Source organism: Numida meleagris, chromosome 4 (assembly GCF_002078875.1).
Source record: "Numida meleagris isolate 19003 breed g44 Domestic line chromosome 4, NumMel1.0, whole genome shotgun sequence".
Lineage (NCBI taxonomy): Eukaryota > Metazoa > Chordata > Aves > Galliformes > Numididae > Numida > Numida meleagris.
The window spans coordinates 88149868-88172215 of NC_034412.1; the positions used below are offsets into that span (position 1 = coordinate 88149868).

The 22348-nt window shown below is 39.4% G+C and overlaps 1 long non-coding RNA gene across 4 annotated transcripts; it reads left to right on the plus strand.

Moving 5' to 3' along the window:
• On the plus strand, positions 239 to 21986 carry LOC110398642. Of its 4 annotated transcripts, none has more exons than XR_002438515.1 (5): positions 239 to 374; positions 881 to 946; positions 1039 to 1183; positions 2923 to 2997; positions 20870 to 21986. It is a non-coding gene; the product is annotated as an uncharacterized LOC110398642 (long non-coding RNA). The 4 variants fall into 4 exon arrangements; XR_002438514.1 differs by lacking the exon at positions 2923 to 2997 and adding an exon at positions 17492 to 17572; XR_002438516.1 differs by lacking the exons at positions 2923 to 2997; positions 20870 to 21986 and adding an exon at positions 2333 to 2529.

Below are 22348 nucleotides of genomic sequence, written 5' to 3' on the forward strand. Positions count from 1 at the left end.
ACATTTAATGGCAGACTTCTGAATACCTTTTCCAAAGGAAGCTGGGCAGAACATTCAAATGTAAAAATTGTATCAGCATTGCAACTACAATTATGAACCAGACTGTAAAGGAAATCTTGCCCCCAAAATGATCAATCACTGGTTCATGCCATGAAGGGGTGGAGTGTAAGGGAACTGTTAGGTCACAGCCTGAACACCTGGTTCTGACTGAGCACCTGGTGAAGGGGAGTGGCAAGCCCTGGGAGCACAGGTGCAAGCAATTGCCTGTGCAATTCCTAACCTCATTTAAGGGCTGGCAGCCAAAGGGGGAGCATCTTTATTTGAAGGCTTCTTCCTCTGGGAGTTTTTCAGTGAGCCCTTTTCCTTGGAAACAGGTAAGCTATTTCTTCTTTATTACCAGATTGTGACCAATATGTTTCTTGGGTGATCCAAAAACTGGTTAGTGGCAGCTATATCCTTTGCCTTATACAATACGGATGTGAAGTTGAAAAGACTGCTAAGACCATTCAGTTTACCCATCATCCTATGATGACACATTTAATTTAAAAAAGTATGCTTTTAAACAATTTCTGGCTTTAGAGGTTGTGTGAATGTTTTGAATGGGCAAGGAATCCCATCCAGTAAGACTGGTAGTCGTTAGCTTTTTGTGGGGGTTTAAGAGCCAGAACTGTATTTGCTTATGTAAATGTCTTGGTTGCATTGCTGGCAGTTACCACTGGAGCTGGGAGGAGCTGTTGAGCTTTCCTGAGTCTTCCCACCTCCAGAGCAAGCTGCAGACACCCCTCTCTTACCTAGCTCCTTTTCCTTGCTCTGGGCAGGCCTTTTGGCAGCAGAACCTCCAGGTATGATTCACTCCTGGCACTGCCTTCTCTCTTCCCAGATAGACCAGCCCTGGTAAACAGAAAGTCAGGGAGTGTGTGATGAGGAGTGGCTACCAGTAAAGGAGGTTAGTGAAAGCTCTGCTGCTGAACTCAACTCTGGAGGGAGGGAAGTGCTCCAAAAAGCAATACAGGGATGCGAGTAGTGGCCATTTTTCAGGTGAGAGTTGATGGGAGGGCCTTTGATACCTTGATGAAGTCCTGGGTTGAAGACACCAGTCTAGAAAACTGCCTGAGGCATGTGGGGAGAAGCATAAAGATGCTGAGGATCTGGAGGGGCTTGTGCACTACAGAGCCTGAAGCTGGTAAGTGGAGCTTTGAGCAGAGAAAGGAGAGTGCTGTGACTGAGATGAAAGAGATATTTCTAAATAAAAGAAAACAACTTGTCAAATAACCAGACAGTTAAAGGAGTGAGATACTTGCCTCTTATAGGCTTGTCCTGTCTCTGAACTAAGAAAAACCCTATGTCAGCAGTGAGTGAACAAACAGAATGAGGAACAGGCAAAGCATCAATCATCTTTATTCAATGATACTGAGTGTCCACAGTCCTTAACTGTCCCTGACTATACCTGCTACTAGGTTAACACAAACATAGACAGCTGGTCCCTTCCTTACCAATGAGTTCACAGTCACACCAGTCTGAGCTCAATAGTAAAGACAGTACGTAGTTGTGAGCACTGCTTGGAAATGTACTTTTCTTAGTCAAATATTGCATTCATCCCTTGCTAATTACTTTTTAAAACAATAACAATGTTTTGCCATAGTAAGTCACTGACTCTACAATGTGGCAATGTGGCATTTCTCCCTCTTGCAGGTGGCATTGTAGACACCCAATGTGTGTCAAAGCTACCATGCAAACACAGAATGACTGTTATAACCCAAAGGAGATGAATCCCTTTTTGTTTGGTTTGTTGCATTTGGTATTCCTGATTTTCAAGTAGTTGAGGATGCCTCCTGCTCAAAGGAAGAAGGCTTTGCTTTATTGAACCAAAAGATTACAGGAATGATGAAGTCATCTTTGGTAGGGGTAATATCAGCTTTCCACAGTTCCACTCTGCTTTGTCACTATCTGAAAAACATTTTTGCAAGAGAGTTAACACTAATCTACCATTATTTGAGCATAAGGTGTTAACAGGGCACCTTTTCTTTCCCTGAAGGAAAGTCTGACAGAAATAGGCAGGTGCATGAGGACCAGAGGAGAGGCTCCCACTGAGGTACAAGAGTAGCAGGAAAGCTGGGAAGACTCATGTGGCAGGAAGACCCCGTTACACATGCCATTTCTTTTGCTGAATATTGCTTCCTTCACCTCAGGAATCTGGCTGCACTAAGTGCAACAAGAGAAACTGAGCCCAAGGAAGGAGGAGTAGAGATATTTATGTGTCTCCTTAACTGCGTGTGTCTCTTAGACTGCTCAATGCTTAAATGAGTTACAAGATGCTTGTGTTGTCTGGCAGGAAACAATTCCCAGCTGAGAACTAGTCATCTGCTACAGGACATGAGATGACTCTAAGAAGCCAACCTGAGGCATCTACTGCTACCACACTCATTGTGATATGGGCTTGTTGAGCTGGAAAGTTACTGTGCTTCAATCCAGAAGTAAAAAACATGCATGAAAATAAGTACATAACAGGAATTAACATTTCTTGTATTTATTCCTTTCTCGTTAGCAGCAAGTCTTAGCAGAGATGCAGATTTTTTCCCACAGTTAGCGCTTTGCAGTTCTGATGGACTTTGGTTACTTCAAAAGCCTGGTTTTGCACTCCAGTATGGTTTGTTTTTTTTCTTTTCTTTCATGTTTTATTATAGTTGGAGAGACAAAAGAAACGTTAAAAGTGGACTTTGTTCTTCCAGGATAATCACTTCCTTAAATTTATCACTTACTCTTTAAACAGGTATTTTTACAAAGAAATGGGCTTTTTTTTTATATATCCTCTTTCCTTCATATCACTCTTCTCTATGCTTGAATATGCCTGAGTCACCTTCAAAGGCTTAATGCTGTTCTGTAAATTTGTTTTCCTTTTTTTTTTTTTTAACATCTGGGAAGCTGGAAAAGTACTTGGGATGACATCTTCTATAAGCCAGAAGCTTGTTCAGCACAGAGGGAGCGGAGGGAAGGGAGGTAAGGAGAAAGGTGGCTCTGTGCCTCTTTGTGCCTTCCATCTGAGTGCATATCTTTAGAAGAAGTACTTCATCCCAACGCTTGTTTTCATAGAATCATTTGAGTTGAAAGGGGTCTTTAAAGGCCATCTAGTCAAACTCCCCCGCAATGAACAGGGAGACCTACAGCATGATCAGGTTGCTCAGGGCCCTGTCCAGCCTGACCTTGTCTTTTTCCAGGGATGGGACATCCACCACCTCTCTGGGCAACCTGTTCAAGTGCCTCACTGGTTTTGCAATGTTCAGATGATCCAGAAATAGGAGTTTTTTAAATTAAATAGTGAAATTTAATAGCATAGGTAATAAACTACTGTAAGAAAGTAATAAAAGAGCCTTTAATGTAAAATTCAGATTTGCGTGCCTAAGGGGAAAATATTCTATAACATTTTCAAGAGCTCTTAACAGTAGAAGAGAACGTGTTTCATTCAATTGGCAGATATGACTCTTGCCCTCAATGGCCATTTCCCAAATGTCACTGAGATCTCAAGGGGCTTGAGTCGAGTAGTTGTTCTTGAACTTTTACCCTAAAACTCTTGAGTGAAGTTGAGCTGACATATATAATTCCACATGGAGCCAATAGAATAGCTGAATAAAAGTGGAAATGGAACTTATGGGCTTATACAATTGAACATAATGAGCTGCTCTCTCTCTTCCTTGAGTTCTTGTCTTTCTTTGGTTAAAACAGTATTTCGTTTTGGTATAAGCTCCAGCCTGTACAGCTGTGTTGCAAAGAAAAGAAGAAATTCAACTGTAGAAGTAAATTGGACAGTCTGAAGGATACGGCTATATGAGGGTTTATATAAATTCTCTAGATGTCAGAATAAAAACTGAGGAGAAGACAGTGCCTCTTGTGCAAGAGGATATTGTTCTACAAAAACTGGTTAAATTGATCACTCCATGTTTGGTCATTTATTTCAGCAAAAACCCAGGGAGCTTTGAAACAAAGAGTTGAACTTGCAGGGGAATTTATAGCTTTTTGTAAAATAGATTATAGTAGTGTCTTCCATTGTTTCTCTGTACTTCAGTTTAAAAATGTCACATAAACCACAGGAGATGAAGCCAATTCCCTTCCATTTTCAAATTCCTCCTAGAAGAAACCTAAATATAGGCCCAAAATTACAAGGCTAATGGATATGCCAAGATAGTCTCTTTTTTATCTTGCTAAAAATATTTTGTCTTGTTCAATTTTGTAACTAGAACATATCTTCAGGTCAAAGGGAATCTGAGTGTGTGTTTGGCTGGAATATTGATGGGGGTAGGAGGAGATGAGGTATGGTTCTCAGTGTGCTGTTTTCCACAATGGTTTATACAGCTTGAAAAACTGGTGGGAATGTTTAGAAATTGAGTTTGATAGAACTTGAGTTTGATAAACTCCAACTCCAAGGTTGGAGAAGATCATCCAGTCCAGTCATCCACCTACCACCAATATAACCCCATTAAACCATGTCCCTTAGTACTACATCTAAACATTTCTTGAACATCTCCAGGGATGGTGACTCCACCACCTCCCTGAGCGGTCTATTCCAGCACCTGACCACTCAGGGTCATTCAGAGAATAAATGTTTCCTAATATCCACCCTGAACCTCCCCTGGTGCAGCTTGAGGCCATTTCCTCTAGTCTTATTGCTAGTTATGTGGAAGAAGAGGTCAACTCCCACCTTGCTACAATCTCAGGGAGCTATAGAGAGGCGTAAGGTCTCCCCTGAGCCGCCTCTACTCCAGACTAAACAATCCCAATTCCTTCAGCTGCTCCCTATAAGACTTGTGCTCCAGAGCCTTACCAGCTTTTGTTTCTGTTTGTTCCCCCCAATTTTTTTTTTTTTGTAATTGTGTATTAAATCCATATCACATAGTTTGGGCTTGCCTATTTTTGGTGAGAAATGATTTGCAATTCGATTTCTTTGCAATGTTTCCACTTTGCTACCTGTAGGAAGATATATTGATCACTTTATGAACAGAGAAGTAACTACTGAGAGAGGCTAACAAATGAAATTTGAAGGTCTGATTTCTGTTCTTTGGAAATGATTTTGTTTCATAAGCTATTTTGTTTAAAAGAAAGTAATAAGCTGTAACTCTCTTGAGACTTGATCCTTCTCCATACAAAAGAAGACTAACTATACCTGGAAAAAAAATTCTATGCAATTTTAAGCTTATTCATGATGAACATAAGTAGCTGGCGGAGGGAACTGGTTCTTTTGCTTTTAATTGCTGCATCTTACTGGAATAGTTAAATGTCATCTCTTGACTGTCTCTACTAATACTACGTAACAGCAAACCTTTATGCATTGCTTATACTTTCTGGAGTTCTGATCACCCAGTACTCTCTGGACTCTCCCTCACTAGTGTTCACTTATATTGAATGATGCTGGAAAAGAAGTTTTGCCCTGTTTAAAAACATAGCTGAACAAAATGATTGTGGGTTTTGCTCCTGTTTGTGCATTTTTTTGTGGTGCTCCTCTTATCATGCGATAGCACTTGCCTATAGATTGCCGATGATGAACCTCAGACTTTCTACTCAGAATTGCACTAAGCTAGCTGTATCACATAAAGGGCATCTTGAACAAAGCTTTATTTTTTGCACCTGTGATTAGACTGCATGGAACTGTAGGTAAATAAAAGAATAATTTGGCATTACGTGTGTTATGAAGCTAACATATTTCTTGATGCACAAGCTTGTGGATGATGACTAGAATTCTTCAGTTCTGTGAGTGGGATTTAGTTATATCAGTTGATGCTGTTTTAAGGTTTGGAAGTTGGCTTTCAAGTCCAGAATGAGTTTTCAGGGCTTTGAGTAAAGCTTCTTAATTAAAGAGAACTCATGGATGTTTTCATGTGGCTGAATGTTTGGGAGTATTAAGATCCATCAGAGTATTAATTATTGATGATCCTATAGGCAATTACTCAACATGTATTAAAAAATTAGTCATGGAACTCTTTTAAAAAAAAAAATTAGTTGAAGGGAGGTGATGGTATATACTTACTAATTTTCTAGTAACATATCTTGGTCTGATCAAAGTATGTTTTAAGAGACGGAATATCATGCAAGTTAAAACTAGTCTAAACAAGCTGGTGAATATTTACCCGTAAGTAAGCACATCCACAGGGATGTTAGGGCTCAGATTTGCAGGTAAAGCTGTTTTGCTTACCTGTGGCAGCAATGTTGTTTTAGACCTGATTACAATACTATGGATCAAACTGATGGCCTCTGCTGGCAATGATAGAGGTAGGAGCTGGAGGAGAAATACATGAAATGGTGTGAAACAGGTAACAAACAGTTCATTTTCCTACTCAGCCTCTCTAAGGAATTTGTTGTCCTGGTCTGCTCCTGTTGTGTTACTTATTGATGACTGATGGACCTGCCTTCAAAGAAAGCAGCTCTTTCTGAAATAATTTATACTTCTGGCCTTTAGATGTTTTGTTTGTACTTTGTTCAGAAGTGGTTTTCAGTAGCATCCTTGAACTCCTTCCAAAAGCTAACTCTGGATTAATTATTGTACAGATAAATTTGCTAGCTTATTTGCATCAATGAGAATAAATCAATTAAATAATTATTATGTATTTGTAAGGACATAATTACAAGCAATTAGTCCTTTCACAAATATACAGTTGGGTTTTTCTTTTTTGCATATTTCTTGGTGACAAATAATGAAGAAATACAGTTTTTATTTAAACAGAATTAAGCTAGATAGTGTGCTTTAGAGCACACTTCTCGTGATCTATGAATAAGGGGTATGTTATCTGCCTGAATTCAACACACACAAATTTGAGGCATGCAATATACTTCTATCATTATTAATTTCAAGCAGTTTATTTCAGTATGTTTTTTTTTTCAGCAGAAACTTTACATTTTCCTATGAGGTCAGGAAAATGCTACTTGCTCCCCCTGCCTGTCCTTCCCAAACAGAGCTCTTGCAAATAAGATCTCTGTGGCATATGTTACTCACATTGCTATGTAGGATGTAAAATTCTACAAATTACATTAATATCAAAAGCTAGGCAGAGAGGGCTTTGCTTTGTTCTTGTGTTAGAAAGGGCTGCTCAGTTCCAGAGCCAGAAATTCAGCAGCATGACACCAGAGGCATCAATAATTCAACTGCTTGTTGATAGTCACAGCAGAAGCACTCCCAGGACAAGCTAACAAGTTGAGGAGCTCTTTGCTCTCCTTCTGTAGAAAGTGAATTCCTGGAAAGGACTGCAGGTTTGCTGGCCAGAGTACTTCACCAAGCACAAATATCGGCAGGGCTCCTGCAGACTGCGAGATTCTTTGTGTGCATGCTACCAAACAGCTATGGCTTGATTGTAATTTTTTTGATCTGATCCTGAGTAGAGTTTGATTTTAATTGCCTGCCTGCATACTATTAAACATAAAGGCATATAAAGTCTTACTGGAAGGCAATTTCAGAATAGAAAAATCTAATTATTCCTTAATGCAAATTAATTCTGTGTTTTAGAATGTGATTTTTTTTAACATAATTTCGTGCATTCTGAAGCAAATAATTCACTTGATCTCCCTGGGTAATATTTCATATAGTAGAATACGAATCCATCAGTGAACTTAAACTATAGGCAGTGAATGGCAAAGTATTTCTGAGCTACCATTTGTCCAGATCCCTTTTCTATGGCTGTTTATTAGCACCTACTTACTTGTAGTCTTCTACAAGGGTTATGCTTTTAGGCCAAAGTAATTTCTTTTTTTTTTTAGGAACTTAGCAGATGAATTTATTTCACTGAAATTTAAACCAAAATACAACCCTGTTTGCCATGGAAGTAAACCTCAGAACTTAAAAAGTGAATGAGGAGTTCAGTTCGGTATGTAGAAAACCTCACTGGATTAGTTGGGCACTTCAGATATACTCAGTCAAGATGAGGAATGGAGATGACAGGTTTCCATAGCTGTTATATTATGATCTATTCTGATTAGCTGGCTCAAACTACTGATGTAAAAAGGTGTAACAAGGTGCTTACGAAAGAAGTGAGAGGTGCTGACAGATGAGCTCTGTGAGACTACACAATCACTAGTAGCACTGCTTTTCATATATGTATTTTGGTGCTACGTTGCTCTCTCTCAAAACGGAATTCCAGTGGATTGAAAGGCAGATTTCCTTGCTGTACAGGATGTTTTCCATTAGTTTTGATAGGTCTTGGTATTTATGAAGATGACAAGACCAGCAGGAACATTAGATTACAAAGGTAACTCTGAAAAGGTCAGCAGGTCTGACACACAATTTGTCTTGCTCAATTAACCTCCATATTGATATCCTGTCCATCTGACTGGTATAAAAGATGTGCGGGAAATTATTGTATAGGTTGTTTTTTGTGGCAACAGGTTTAAAAAAAAATCAGACCACTGAACAGCTCTAATGACAAAACTGATAAACGCTTAAGCTACAGTATGTGATCCTTTGGCTCTGATCATTAGCTCTTGCAGCCTACTTGATTTGAGAATTTAACTGGCAAAAGAAGTGTCCAGCTGTGACATCAGTAAAGCAATTAAGAAACGTTTTATTTTCATTACTTAACTGAATGGACACATATCTAGAATTAATCAGAAATGCATTAGGCATACTCACTGCATCTTTCTTAATCTAATGCCTGTTACTCTGATTCAGCGTCATATGGCAGAAGTCAAAATATATCGATCCGTATAATCTAGCAAAATGCTTGGTCCACCTATTTCCTGTGTCTGCTGTTCAGAGGAATATAAAGAATAGCTGTCTATATCGTTTTGCAAGGAGAACTGAAGGGAGGACAAGTGCCTTAAATTTAAATAAAATAGGTCTAAGCAGAAAATAATTCAGGGGAATTAGTTTCACATCCAATCCATTTCAATTATCAATTGTGGTTTACCAGTGTCCAAGGATTTCCTGTGTTTGCTGTAACTTCATGTTCCAACAGTCTTGAACTTAAATGGGAAAGAATGAGAGAGTGGGAGATAATTTTCTTCATTTGATCACAGTAATCTACCTGATTATTTTGTGAAATGGACCTCCTTAATCTTAATGAAACTGAAATACTCATTTGTAATTCCACAGTGCAAAAGAACATTGCAGAAATTGGAGTAAAACTTATACTTCCAGATAGTCCAACTGTTGCTGGGGAGCATCAAAGATTTATAGAACTGTTAAGGTTGGAAAAGACCTTTAAGATCATCCAGTTCAATCATCAACCCATCACAATCAATGCCCATTAAGCCCATTCCCTCAAGGCCACATCTCTACATTTCCTGAACACCTTCAGGGACACAGACTCCACCACCTTGCTGAGCAGCCTGTTCCAATGCCTCACCTCTCTGAGGAGATGTTTTTCCGTAAATCCAACCTGAACCTCCCCTGGCACAACTTAAAGCCATTAGCTCTCATCATATCACTGTTCTCTGTCAGAAGAGGCTGATCTCCACTTTGCAACAACCTCTTTTCAGGTGATTGTAAAGAATGAGAAGGTCTCTGCAACTAATATTTGGAACAAACAGCTATGTTTCTTAAATCTTTCAAAAGGTATTTAAAACTAATGTTTGCAGCTTTCTTTGTTGATTATTTACTTCTATAATGCTATAAGAAAAAATTTCAAATAATCTTTTTTTAACAATCATTTTAGAATCCTAACTTTTTTTGGTGGCTGAAGTATTGAAATAATTTACCAGCTAATTGGAACTTACATGATTATTATGACTTATTTAATGTTTCTGTAACAGTGATTAAAGTGTTTAAAGAAGTTTTTAAATATTTAAGGATTTTTGTCTTTTACCAAACCACTTTTAATCTCAGGTAACTTGCCTCACTCCGGTTTAGCTCTCAAGATCAATAGAGAAGACTGTCTGCCAGGGAAATGGTTTCACAGTAAAAGATGGAAGATTTAAACTGGATATAAAGAGAATTTTTTTATGATAAGGATAGTGAGGTACTGAAATAGGTTGCCCAGCGAAACAGTGGAAGACCTGTCCCTGGAGGTTTTCAAGGTCAGACTGGATGGGGCTCTGAACAACCTGATCATGCTGTAGGTGTCCCTGTTCATTGCAGGGGAGTTGGACTACGTGACCTTTAAGGGTTCCTTCCAGTTCAGATGATTCTATGATTCTGTAATTCCAAGAGAAGTAACATACCTCTTTCTGAAAAGAGAGGCTCCAGCCTTGCCTGTTAGTGGCAAGTGGTGGAACTGTGTAACAAATGAAACAAGGATAGTAAATCTTAGATCAGGCTAAAAAAGATTCTGCTTCCCTCACTGGAAATTGGCTGTAGGAATTTCTTGCTTTTTGTATCAGGAACTCAGAAAGACGTTGCTTGTGCAGCTTATGACCCTTTAATGTAGGTTTATGTTCTATATCCCTTTGTAATTGAATATTATGCAGTGCTGCACAGGAGAGGTTAGTTCTGTTCCTGCTATTACTATGCTTTGCAACTTTAGCTTAAACTTCTTAAATCCTTCTCACATAACGGATGCCACTGCTTTAATTGCCTAAATAGGAGAAAGAGCCCCTCTGAATATAAAATGGTAGATCAAAAGGTAAAGGATGCTCTTGAAGACTTGTGTTAGCTTTTTCCACACTGTACTTGTCTTTAGTAATTAAAGTAAATGGGTGAGGAGGAGTTTTCCAGTACTTCCAAGGTGCATTTATGAAGTAGAAAGTAGGGGTGTTTCATTGTCTGTAGGTCTTACTTCTTTGTAGGTATGCAAGAAAATTTAAGTAGATGAGAACTACAAAAAAATGTTCTGATGACTGGAAACAGTGGCCTTATGGGAAACACTGGAGGGTTGTCTGTGGTTTTAATCTGTCTTGAGAGATGAATTGGGTGTAACTGTCTACAAGGAAAGAATATTTCTGGAGTGAAAGGGCTCTTATTCTAACACAGTGAAACTTTAACAGGGACTCGTGCTTGAAAAGCTTATGCAGGACAAGACTTGTGTAAATAAATAAAAATAGCAATCTTGTCTACATGAAGAAGAGAAGAAGGAACTACAGTTATTCCAAAGGCAAAAATACTAAACCTCAAAATCCCTTTTGGAATAGATAAGTGATATTCCTGTCCTGTATTCACTCTGGCATCCTTGTGGAGAAAGTCTTTAAGATTTGTATTAATAAGAAAACTGCAAATGTAATGCAGAGTTGGTATCTACTTAGGTAAAATACATTAGATTTATTTGGTTTAGATTTATGCAAATACCAATTCTGTTGAAAGTAGCAGAAATATAGGAAGAGAAGTATTTTTGACTTTTGACTTCCCATTAGATGTTTTGCTGCTGATGAAATGTTACTGTGTACTAAGAAAAAGATGACTTATCATACTTGAAACAGAAACCAATTCTGAGCCACATTTGCTAAGACTTTTCATCTGCACAAATATTTTGAAGTATTTTATTAGAATGAAAAATGTACTGGTGGTCTTCAGGCAGAAACTGTTTCAGAGGTGTCTTGTCTTGTAAGACAGAAGGAGACCTTCACTGGAAAGGATTTGCTTGTTTTGAGTGAAGGCTACTGTGCGTGTAACTTCTAGTACAGAGGCGTATTCATAATCCTCTATAGCTGATGCTGGGCAGTAACTTGGTGTAATGACAGACTTACAGTTTTAAAATAAGGAAGGAAAAGTGACAAAACCTTGCCCATTTAGGCTCTGCAGTTGATATAAATAAAATCTGTGTTCTACTGACACTAAGCACCTCCAGATTTAATGGTTAAGAGCTCTGCGTTACTTGTAACCCAAGTTACAACAGTAATGCAGACAGATTTCTCTGCTGTTAGAGATCTGAAGTCAGTGGGTCAGGGGTATATGGCAGCACTTTCTGAAGGACAGCTTAGACTCCAAAACTGTATTCAGTTCTTATCATTACAATGATGTAGCAGATAAACCTTTGGTCAGCATGGAAGCCAAGAAAAGAGAGTAATTAGTATTTCTAATTGCCATGCTCTTTCTGCTTACACTATCCACTCTTATATGTAGTATTTTCTGGTAACTGTATTAGTTGTCTAATATCCTTGGCAACTTCAAACCTTTAAAATAGGAGAATTTTTGATATTTTCTCTTTTTGTAAGAAAATATCTTTTCTTGTATTGGCAATTACCCCTTGGTGATGATGTACATTCTCTAAATGATGCAGCAGCTTAATTAAATTAAAAAGTCTTTAATGTACAGAATTGCACATGGATTTTCTAAGTATCTTCTAAAGTTGTTCTGCAGGAGTTAATTCACTGCTTCTGGAATACGGGTGTTTCTTGGCAGAAGGACTTGATTCGTTGCTTAATTGGTAGCTTACTGCTTGGTGTGCTGTTTTGCTGAGCAGCGAGTTAGTCATGGGCAGTGACTAAGTAACACAAAGGTGTATGTACACATGTGCTTACACACAGATGTAAGCACTAAATTGCAATTACCAGTACTGTTCAGTTTGTTAGCTCTGGTATCCCTCTGGGATGTGTAGCACTGGCCCAGAATCCCATCAGAGAAACTTACACATGCAAATCTTTTTCACTGACAAGTTGCAAGTATGAGTACACCAATGCGCATTCAACAATTATGTATGAGTGACAGTACAGACATGGTGACCCAGGAGCAAAGACTTTTTTCCCTACCAGAGCCTTCTTCCTTTGCATATTGTTGGTGGGCATATCACAACAACAAGCATCTCAGAGGTACGCATACCTCTGGGCATGAGAAGACAATTGTTGGTTGTGCCTATCTCTGTAGACATCTACAGACTGCTCTAAGTCCATGTCTGCTTGGCTCCAAAGAGAGAATCATTTTGGATCCTGATATTGTCTCCATAAGTGTGTGAGTAACGGACTAGAGAGAAAGGACCAACCCACTGGAGGACAGTCTGTCACCAGCATTGACAATGTCCCCTGATGGCAGACTCCTGAGCAGAGCTGTAGGAAAACATGTTATGGTTTCTGTGCTTTCTCCCCTGGTTGAAAGGATCCCCAGATATTGACAGGAGGGAGTTAGCTCCTGGCTCTGTTCCGGGAGTGTTTCACAAGGAATCACGAGGAATGTGCTGCTCATATAGACCCAGACAATGTCTCTGACAGGACCAGTCCCTGCTCAGAGAACAGGCTATTCTGGGAGACAAAGTAGTTTGATTAGGGTAAGGTGGGATGTATCCTGTGTTATAAGAGGTTTGCCTGGCTGTGCAGTGCTAATATCCTGGGTACTGAGGATCCAGACTGCTGAAACAGGACCTAGGAAGGATCCAATATGTCTCTTTTGCTTACCTACCTGTTACCATGCACACCTGTATGATATCTACTGAAATAACAACTAAATACGTGTTTCTTTTCTTTCACTTCCCTTCATTGCTGAAACAGTTTTTTAAGAGATTATTTGGAAAGAGGAGATGCTAAAAGCTGTGTCATAGCCTTTCAACAGTGGAGTTACAGGGGCTGTTGCTGGTAGGATGCTGGCAATCACTTGTGTAGTAAAAAACATGAGTAGGGGTGGTAGCAGGTTATATGTGAAGAAGAGAAAAAAGGGGATGTGAATGTAGACCCTGAGTTATAACAGTGGCCAGAATGACTCATAAAAAAGAAGAGTTAACAGTTGGGACTGTGGAAAGGCAAGGCATAGGCAGAAGAGGAGCTATGCTTGTCTGGGGATAGAGGGGTGAATGCTACAAAGTGCTTGTGAGGGTTTTAGTGGAAACATGCCTCATCCAAATTGCCACTTCTAGTCCTGGAATTAGAAGAGGCAGACAAGTATGCAAAGCCATCTATGTCAGTAAGGCCTGGCAGGATATATGGAAACTGGAAAGTCCACTTCTGCTGTGACCCCTCTGCCTTGCATGAGAATGTTGATGAGCATCTTCGGTTGTGCAGAAGGCAATGACACTAAAAGCACAGTTGATAGTATGGCTTTCTAGGCTTCCCCTCAGTGTTCACCACCTTGCAGTCCACCAGCTGGACACATACTCTACTGAAACAGTGGTTGTTGCAAATGGGCACTATGACCAATTACCAGAGAGGGAAAGCAATGTTTTTTTGTGTTATAGTATACAGGAAATATTATCAGCAACAACCTGTAATTCTAGGCAGAAAGAGAATGTCCTTCCAATTCGATCCCAACAAGAAGCAGTGCTATTGACCCAAATAACTCCAGCTGTAGATGAAATCAACACATTGTGAAGCCCCTAATTGAGGGCAGCCTGCCTGGCTCCAGCCTGAAGAAGGAGGCAGTACTAGAAATAGACCACATAAGATATCTAAAGATGTCTGACAAATGTAAAGAGAGAATGCAGAAATAGCCATGATACCAATGGCAGATGGCAGAATGTTGTCACACTCAGTGCCCAGCACAGATTTCCAGCCTTAGAAGCACAGAACAAGGTGTAATGAATGATTTCATGCCCTACCATCTGCTTTATCAATGGACCATGGGGACTGTAACCACCTGTGGAGCTTTGTGGACTAATACGGGCCAAAATATATCAGAGTTTCTCTGAGCCAGGACTGGCTACCAATAATTTGCAACTTGGACATAACAACAGCGTTTTGGGGGTCGCTTTTGGCTGTATGGATGTGAATCAGTCTGCACTATTTGGCCCTGGAGCCCAACGAGTGGTCCTTGGCACTCTTTTTTACCAATACAGACAAATTTGTCTGGGTTTATGGAGTTTTACCTTTTCTTCAGCTGGATCTCTGATTTTCCATTTGTAAAGCTCGAATTGCATATCTCTGAGAAAATGTTGAGAAGTGCTGAAGTATGAAAGAATAAGAAAAGAATGGGTTATGGAAAAAGGAATTTGTAGCATTATTGACTTGCCAGTTTAACTTCAATTACGAGAAAAATTCTGGAAAGGAAAAAATCAAACCATCTGTAAACTCCTGGAAAATCATCAAAGCGATGAGTAGCCACTGACATGGTTCATTTGTTCAACACAGTTCCCTTCTGTGACAGAGTGGATAAAGTAGAAGCATTAGATATCACATTTTGAGATTAGTAGGGCTTTTTGCTACTCCCTTGCATGACACTTCCACAAATATGCATATAAATTAAATTACAGGGTGAAATGCCAAACCAGTTGGATAATTATGCCCAGAAAATTAATCTGGTATATCTCCCAACAAAGACATCAAATGAGGTTCCAAAGGGTCTTCTGAGTGGTATATCGAGCTAGCCTATTCTCTAAAATTTTAAAAGCAAGCTAGGAGCAGGCAGATTAGTTTTATTATTGAGATAGTCTTTCAGTCTTGACAAACTCAGGATACAATCAAGGAATAAAGATTGAATTTAGAGAGGGAAATGTATGTATTAAATTCACTTGGGACAATCATTTGAGCAAATATGTGATGGTTAATACTGCATGGTTCAGAAAGCTTCCTGAAAAAGATGGGGAAATGGGGGAATTGGCATGTGATATGAATCAGAAGTCTCATGCTAAATTTTCTGGCATGGGAAAGAAGCAAATGTCACACCAATTAATAAACATTTATGTTGCCTGCAAAATACAGACTGTACTTCCATTATGTTCAACATGATCAAGGCCATTGCTGTAGTGACGTGCCAAGTTTTAGGCAGTACCCTTCAGAGAAAATACAGACTTTCTGGAGATTTTCCTGTGAAAAGAGGGTGGAATTATCACTGACTTCAGAATTTGTGCTCTTGGATGAGAGAAGGCTGAATGCAACAGATCTTTTTAACACGTAAAAGCTGTTGTGAATCAGTTCATCAAGTCTGTGACATGCAGGATGATAACCTTTATTAATGGGTTCAGATCACAGGAAGGTTGATGGTCAGTGTGTATTTTCATTTCCTGTCTTTCCTGAGCTTACTGATAAGGCACTGAGATGCTGTGAGGCACTGCTGGAAGTTTCGGCATCTCTGCTTTCGAGGTCTTATAGAAAAGGTAAGGCTGAAAAAGGAAGCTTAATGCAGCGTTTTGTTTGTTTTAAGCAGAAGTAGTTTGCCAACATTCATTACAATATTGCGAGTTTATTCACAACAAATTGAACACGAATTCTTGCTTTGATAGCGGGAGTTCTCTAGGCTGAATTCTAGTCTCGGTAAGGAAAGCAAGAACTTTAGCCAAAAAGAAGAAAATGAAACAGGAGAGAAAGTGAGGCTCTAATTCTGTGAAAAGGTGAGAACAGTGTGTGTTAGTATGATGCTAGGAAGTCCTCTGAACACATGCAAAGGACTCTTGTTTAATCCCTTTGGTTTCAAATACATATCCAATTTTCTGTATCGCATGAAATTTCTATGCTGATCTCTTTATCCTGGGGCCTTGTTCAGGACTGTATGGACTTTGTGAATATAGATGCTGCTTTGTGGGGATGATGCAGTCTTCCAAGACTTGATGCAGGAAACTTAAGCTTTGGAAGCATTGCAAAGATGTACATCTTTTTTTCTTTCTATGGGTCTTCTGAAGCATGACCACATTACCAGGCTTCCTGCTGCTAGCGTCCTGCTTGAGGGAAAGCAGAACGGTTCATGCAGGTCACCAGAAAGCAGCATTTATATCCATTGATTTCACTTCAGCACATCTCTTTGCTGATGCAGTTACTGTAGGCTGGCCTGACTGAATAGTCTGCGCTGAGACTGTAGGGTACAAACAGTTATCTAATTATTAATTTCTGTTAATGTCATTGCTTTGCACCAGAAGAGGGGTGTGGGTATTGAGGTTTCGTTACCTTTTAACTAGAACAGAGCTAGAGCTTATGAAAGCTTGATGTAGTTACAAGAAGCTGCTAATGATGTTCAGAGGTCAGAATTCATTAGGAAGAATGCTGCTGCTCAGAAACTCTGTCACCTGCATAAGGACCATGGTTTTTCCCCCCATCTCCATTCTCTTCTGGGGAGAAGGAAGAGCAAGAACCACCAGGAGGAAAAGGCTGAATTGTTCACGGAAGAGGACATGAAGTTATAGAAGGGACAACAAAGAGAGAAACGGGCTTTAGGAGACGCAGAGAGCTAAATGAGAGCGTGCTGAGGTGAAAACCTGGAAATGTATCCAGAGGTCTTGTGTCTCTGTTATCCTGCAAATGCACGGGCTTTGAAACCTTGATATCCTGGCAGGGCATCTATTAGCTTTAAGTGTCAGAAGTACAAACTTGCATATTAGCTCGTGGTATAGTATCACATCTGCTGCTATTGTTCATCTTTACGGAGGATAACACTGTTATTGCCAATTTGCTGGGTGTGTGCTTTGGTACTCCAGGTCACAGCATGGCTCAGTACCTGTTGAAAGAAAAGATTAGTGTCCTACATCATGCCCTACTCTGCGTATCGTTCTCCCTAGTTTATGCGCTTTTACCGCTTTTTCCTGCCTACATGAGCAGATTACCGTGCAAATTTGCAGAGCTCAGCTTGCACTAAAAGTCCCATGAAAACTCTCAGCTTTGCAGCCTCAGGGAATTCATGTTTTTATTTAAAAAACAAACAACCTATGAAGTCTGCAGACGGCATACCCAAGTGTGTGTTTGGTGTAAACAGTGAGTCTGTTACTGGAATACGACTCTTCATTTATTTCTTTGACAGAGCGAGTTAGGTGACGTTTATCTTGAAATGCTGACCTTTGAGTAAAAGAAGGTGGGCTTGCACATATCTTTTGTGATGAAGGTAAGAAGAGACCTTGTTTTCTGAAGCTGCTCTCAGACTAATCTTAGTTGAAGTTCAAAGTATAGAAGGGAGGCTGCTTGAGATTTTTATGTGCTATAGCTTTAAGAAAAAATCTTCATAGTCTTTAAAGAGAAGTTTTAGTGTCTTCTGTAGAGTCATCTGCAGAGTCATCTGCACTACTTTTAGAGAGCATGTCTTGTAATTGCGTGGCTTTGGTCTAACGCTACATGTCAGGAATCACATGGATACAGTCATGTTTTTTTGACATGGAAGGAGTTCAGAAGGATGAAAGGCTGGAAAAACTTCAAAGATGCTTCAAAGTATGTTCTCTACACATTCTCTACTTAATATTACACATGCTTAATCTAAACCTCACTGTCTGGCTCAGAGACTTTATTCTTTGTGGGGTTTGTTTTTATGCCTTTGAAGTGGGTGCCCCTCTATACCACTATTTCAGACACTGTGTTTTATGGGTTCTTGTAGCTTTTCTGGAAAACTAACATTATTTTTACTAGACAGGAAAGTTCCAACTTTTGTCAGTCTTTTTAGTTTTTGTAGCAGTGATAGTAGAAAAGAGAATATTTTAGCACTTGCTGTGAAGAAACATATTGTCACCTTTTGGAGAGACTGAGCTGCTCTTACAAATACAAATTTGCTTACCTTACAGCACTCCGGGTTTCTCTTACTTAGTATAAACCTGTGCCACTGAAAAACCATGCACAGTTAGCATGTGGCTGAATGCAATAGAAGTGTCTTGAAGCTTGTTTTTCAGCCAAGTGTCAACAACAGCATCTAACAACTTGTTCCATATTGTATTTGCCTTACGTTTGTAACCTCCTACCTCATGAGGAAGGAGAGGAAAGATAATAACAGTAAGCTTTTCCTTCAGTTATTTCATAGAATCATTAAGGTTGGAAAAGACCTCAAAGGTTATCTAGTCCAATCATCTACCTACCACCAATATTGCCCACTAAACCACATCCATAAGTACTACATCTACTCTTTCCTTCTGGGGAGTAGTTAAAATTAAAATCCTAGTGACTAGCCCTCCACTCATATTGTTACTTCTGATTTTAAAGTGTTTTAAGATTGGTTCAGCATCAAAGGAATAGATTATAAGATTGCAGCCGATGGAGGAGACCTAAGGACTTGATATATCTAACATGAGTTTAGACCAGCACACTTATTATACTTTCTGTTCAAGAACAGAAAGCCTTTATTATCAATCAAATTTTGAACTTTCTTTTAAGAACTTTCCAGTGGATTATCAAGTCCTAAATATCAGGAAAATAGGATTTGACTCTTTGCCATAAGGGGACCTCAAATTTTTTCTTAGCTTTGCCTGCTTGCAGCAGGTAACATGGAAGAACATAGCTGTGCTAACTTGGTACATTTCCTCACCTGACTGTGTTTCTTAGCTTTGGGCTGCTGAGATTTTTCCACTGGCCTGAAGCAGTGAGTGCCACAGTCATGTGAGTGAAAAATCTCATGGTTTGTCACTCATTTTTTAAACTAAGTACTAGTGCCCTTCTGTCTCGATACCACCAATAAGAGAAAATGACTCTGCTGTCCTGCTAGTGAAGCAGTTAGTGCAACTCAGCCTCTTTAGGTGCTGGAGCAGGTCCAAAGAAAGGCAACAAGTCTTGTGAAGGGATTGGAGAATATGCCCTATGAGGAGTGACTAAAGGAACTGGGGCTGTTTAGTCTGTGGAACAGGAGGCTGAGGGGAGACCTCATTGCTCTCTTCAAATACCTGAAAGGTGATTGCAGTGAGAGCAGGGTTGGTCTCTTCTCAGTGGTGACAGGACAAGGGGAAATGGCCTCAAGTTGTGCCAGGGGAGGTTTAGGTTGGATATCAGGAAAAACTTCTTTACAGAAAGGGTTGTTAAGCACTGGAACAGGCTCCCCAGGGAGGTGGATGAGTCACCATCCCTGAATGTGTTTAAAAACCATTTGGATGTGGTGCTCAGGGATGTGATTTTGCAGTGGGTTTTTAGAGTTAGGGTAGTATGGTTGGATTTGATGATCTTCACAGTCTTTTCCAACCTGAGCAATTCTGTGATTCCTCAAGTCACTGCATGGGACACAGGAATTTAATGCATGCTGACTTCTTTCTGAGCTGGAAGCCACTTTAAATCTGCCAACACTTTTGCTTAGCTTAGAGCAAAGCCAGCTGCTTTTCTAGGTCTCTGGAGTACCATATATTTTCTTAAACTCTCTTAATAGTTTTAGCTAGAAAACAAGGAAAGTAGCCAGGCTGTCTCCCATAGCAAAAGATTAACAAGCTCAGGTATTACTCCATTGCTCAGATGTGCTCATGGTCATAGTTTCACCTTATTTGAGGCTTTACCAGACCTTTGTTCAGGCTGAATTCACAAAGCAGTGCTGGCTTGTGTCAGTCCCTTGACACACCTCATCTACACTTGGGATTTTTGAGAAGCAGTAGCAGTTGAGGGCCAAGTTCTTCTGCAAGGACTGTTTGGTCCTCCATCTCATCCAGGAAAAAGGGGAACTGTTTGTGGTCACACTCAGAAATTAAATGAGATAATGAGACTTATTTGAATCCAACAGTGGGAAACAGAAAGCAGCTGGAAATTAGCAAGGCTCTGGTATGAGCTCTGCTTAGCCATTAATCAGAGGAAAAGAAGAAAAAAGTTGTACTGACATAAGGATTTTTTTTTCCCTCCCTTTTCAAAGTTAGAAATTTATGTTTAGTGTTAAAGAAAACTTTTTTAGAAGACAGACTGAACAATTTCATAAAAAGCTAATGGTACTAAGCAGAAGCCAGAGGGAAGATGAGGAAAGTTTTATTCATCTTCTAATTGTGAGATTTGGTCACTGACCACAGACTTTGTTCCATCTGCTGTTGAAGGATGCATGAATCCATGCATAAACCTATCCCCCAGAATGATACCTTCTTTGAGACCAAGGGGTTGTCTCCCAAGTGAATGTACCTATTTACAGAGTTGTTCTTTCCCTCCGACTCTTAGCACAATGAGTAATCAAATATCTTACCCTTGAGTTGAACAACATCAAGTGGAAGATTATTTCTACATGTTCCTGTTATATCTGGGGTGTTCACCAAAGATGAGGCTTATGTATCCAAAGATGGAAATGAATTTGAGTGTGTGATGCACTAAGCACTACTGGACTAGTCAATAGATTCCAACATCCACTGAACACTGAACCACAAAGGGTGTTTTGAGCAAACTTGAGTGATAATGATAAAGAGACTGGGTAGTTTTTTTTGTTATTCTGACTATGATTTGTTTTCCTCTTTTAAAATTTTCTCCCCAGAGATGATAGTTAACTGAGAAAAGTGGCTTTCCTGGAGTGATTTTCTGTCGGTTGTTTCCCCGCCTGCCACAGAAAAGGGAAAAGTAACTTATGGTAACATTTATGCAAGGAAGAATCTCCGGGCTAAATTATTTACCAAGTGTCCAGATACTGGATAGAGGTATTTTTGTTTGGGGTTGCTTGGTTTTGTCTTAAGCCAATGCCTTTCTGCAATAGGCAGAATTCTTTGAGTATGTGTTTCTAAATTTATTTCCATGTTTATGAATTTGAAATGCTTGTTTTCCTTTCAAATGCTTAGCTTCTATGAAAAAAAAAATCCTTCTATAAACACTAATTTGCAGATTTTTGTACTTAAATGTGATGAAAATGGCTGCAGAGATGGCCAAAGAAATGTATCTTTTTCTTTTATGAATAATCATGCAGAATTATTTGACCAGCCCAGACAGACATTGTTTTTCCTTGTTTTACTTTGTAGCTCTTGAAATTAGTTTCATTGTTTGCTGCATTCCTGCTGACTCTAGAATTTCCTAACATGGAAACAGGAGAGAAGGAAAGGAGTGTAGAAAGTTAATGCATGCTTTTATCTGAAAATATATTGTGAAAATAGGCTTCTTGTGAAGTACAGCATTCAAACAAGAACTCTGGACCTGTCAGCCACCTGTGTCAGGACTTCCCTTTCCTAGATCTCATTTTATTAATTTTCCTTGATGTGAAATAAGAAACTGAACATAATTTTCATATAGTGTTCAGTATCATGATTTTATGTAAAAGCATTACATTTTCAGTTCTCTTATTCCTTCTTAATGAGCCTATTTCAGGTAAGCACTGAACAGGAGCCCCTTAGTGAGCTGCAGAGTGATAGCCTGCAAATCTTTTCACTGAAATGTGACGTGTTGATCAGAAATTATAGGTACATGTTGTTTTTTTTCTTCCCCTTACTACTTTGTCTCCATTTTAATTTTTCACTACCCTTGTTTATTTTGGCTTTCTCCATAACCCTACTATGACCTGTGTCATCAGTATGGCATTTTCTTTCCCTGCCTCATGTCTCTCCTCTGTTTACTTCACAGAACTGAACTAGACTAATATTGATCTGAACATCTGTTCACAGCTATGTTTACTGGCAAAATTTTCCCATGAAAAAAAAAAGCTACTATATTTTCTCTGGCTTTTAACCAGTTCCTAATCTATAACAGGGTTTGATACTCCAACCAGTTACCCTGTTTCTCCCTTCTCAGTTTTCTTTAGTATTTCTGTCCAGAATTAGCCTTCTATGTGCTTGGAAACTTCTGACTAGTAATGTCTTTCATGATCTTAGGCTTGTAGAGAGGATCTCTGAATCTACTGCACCCAAAAGGAAAGAGACTCCCAGACTAAGATATGAGAGTCAAATTGTGGTATCTATGCCATGCATGTCACTATCGGTCTTCCAGAGTTGAAGATGAGGGAGGAATTTCTCCAGAAGATCAGAGACATGAT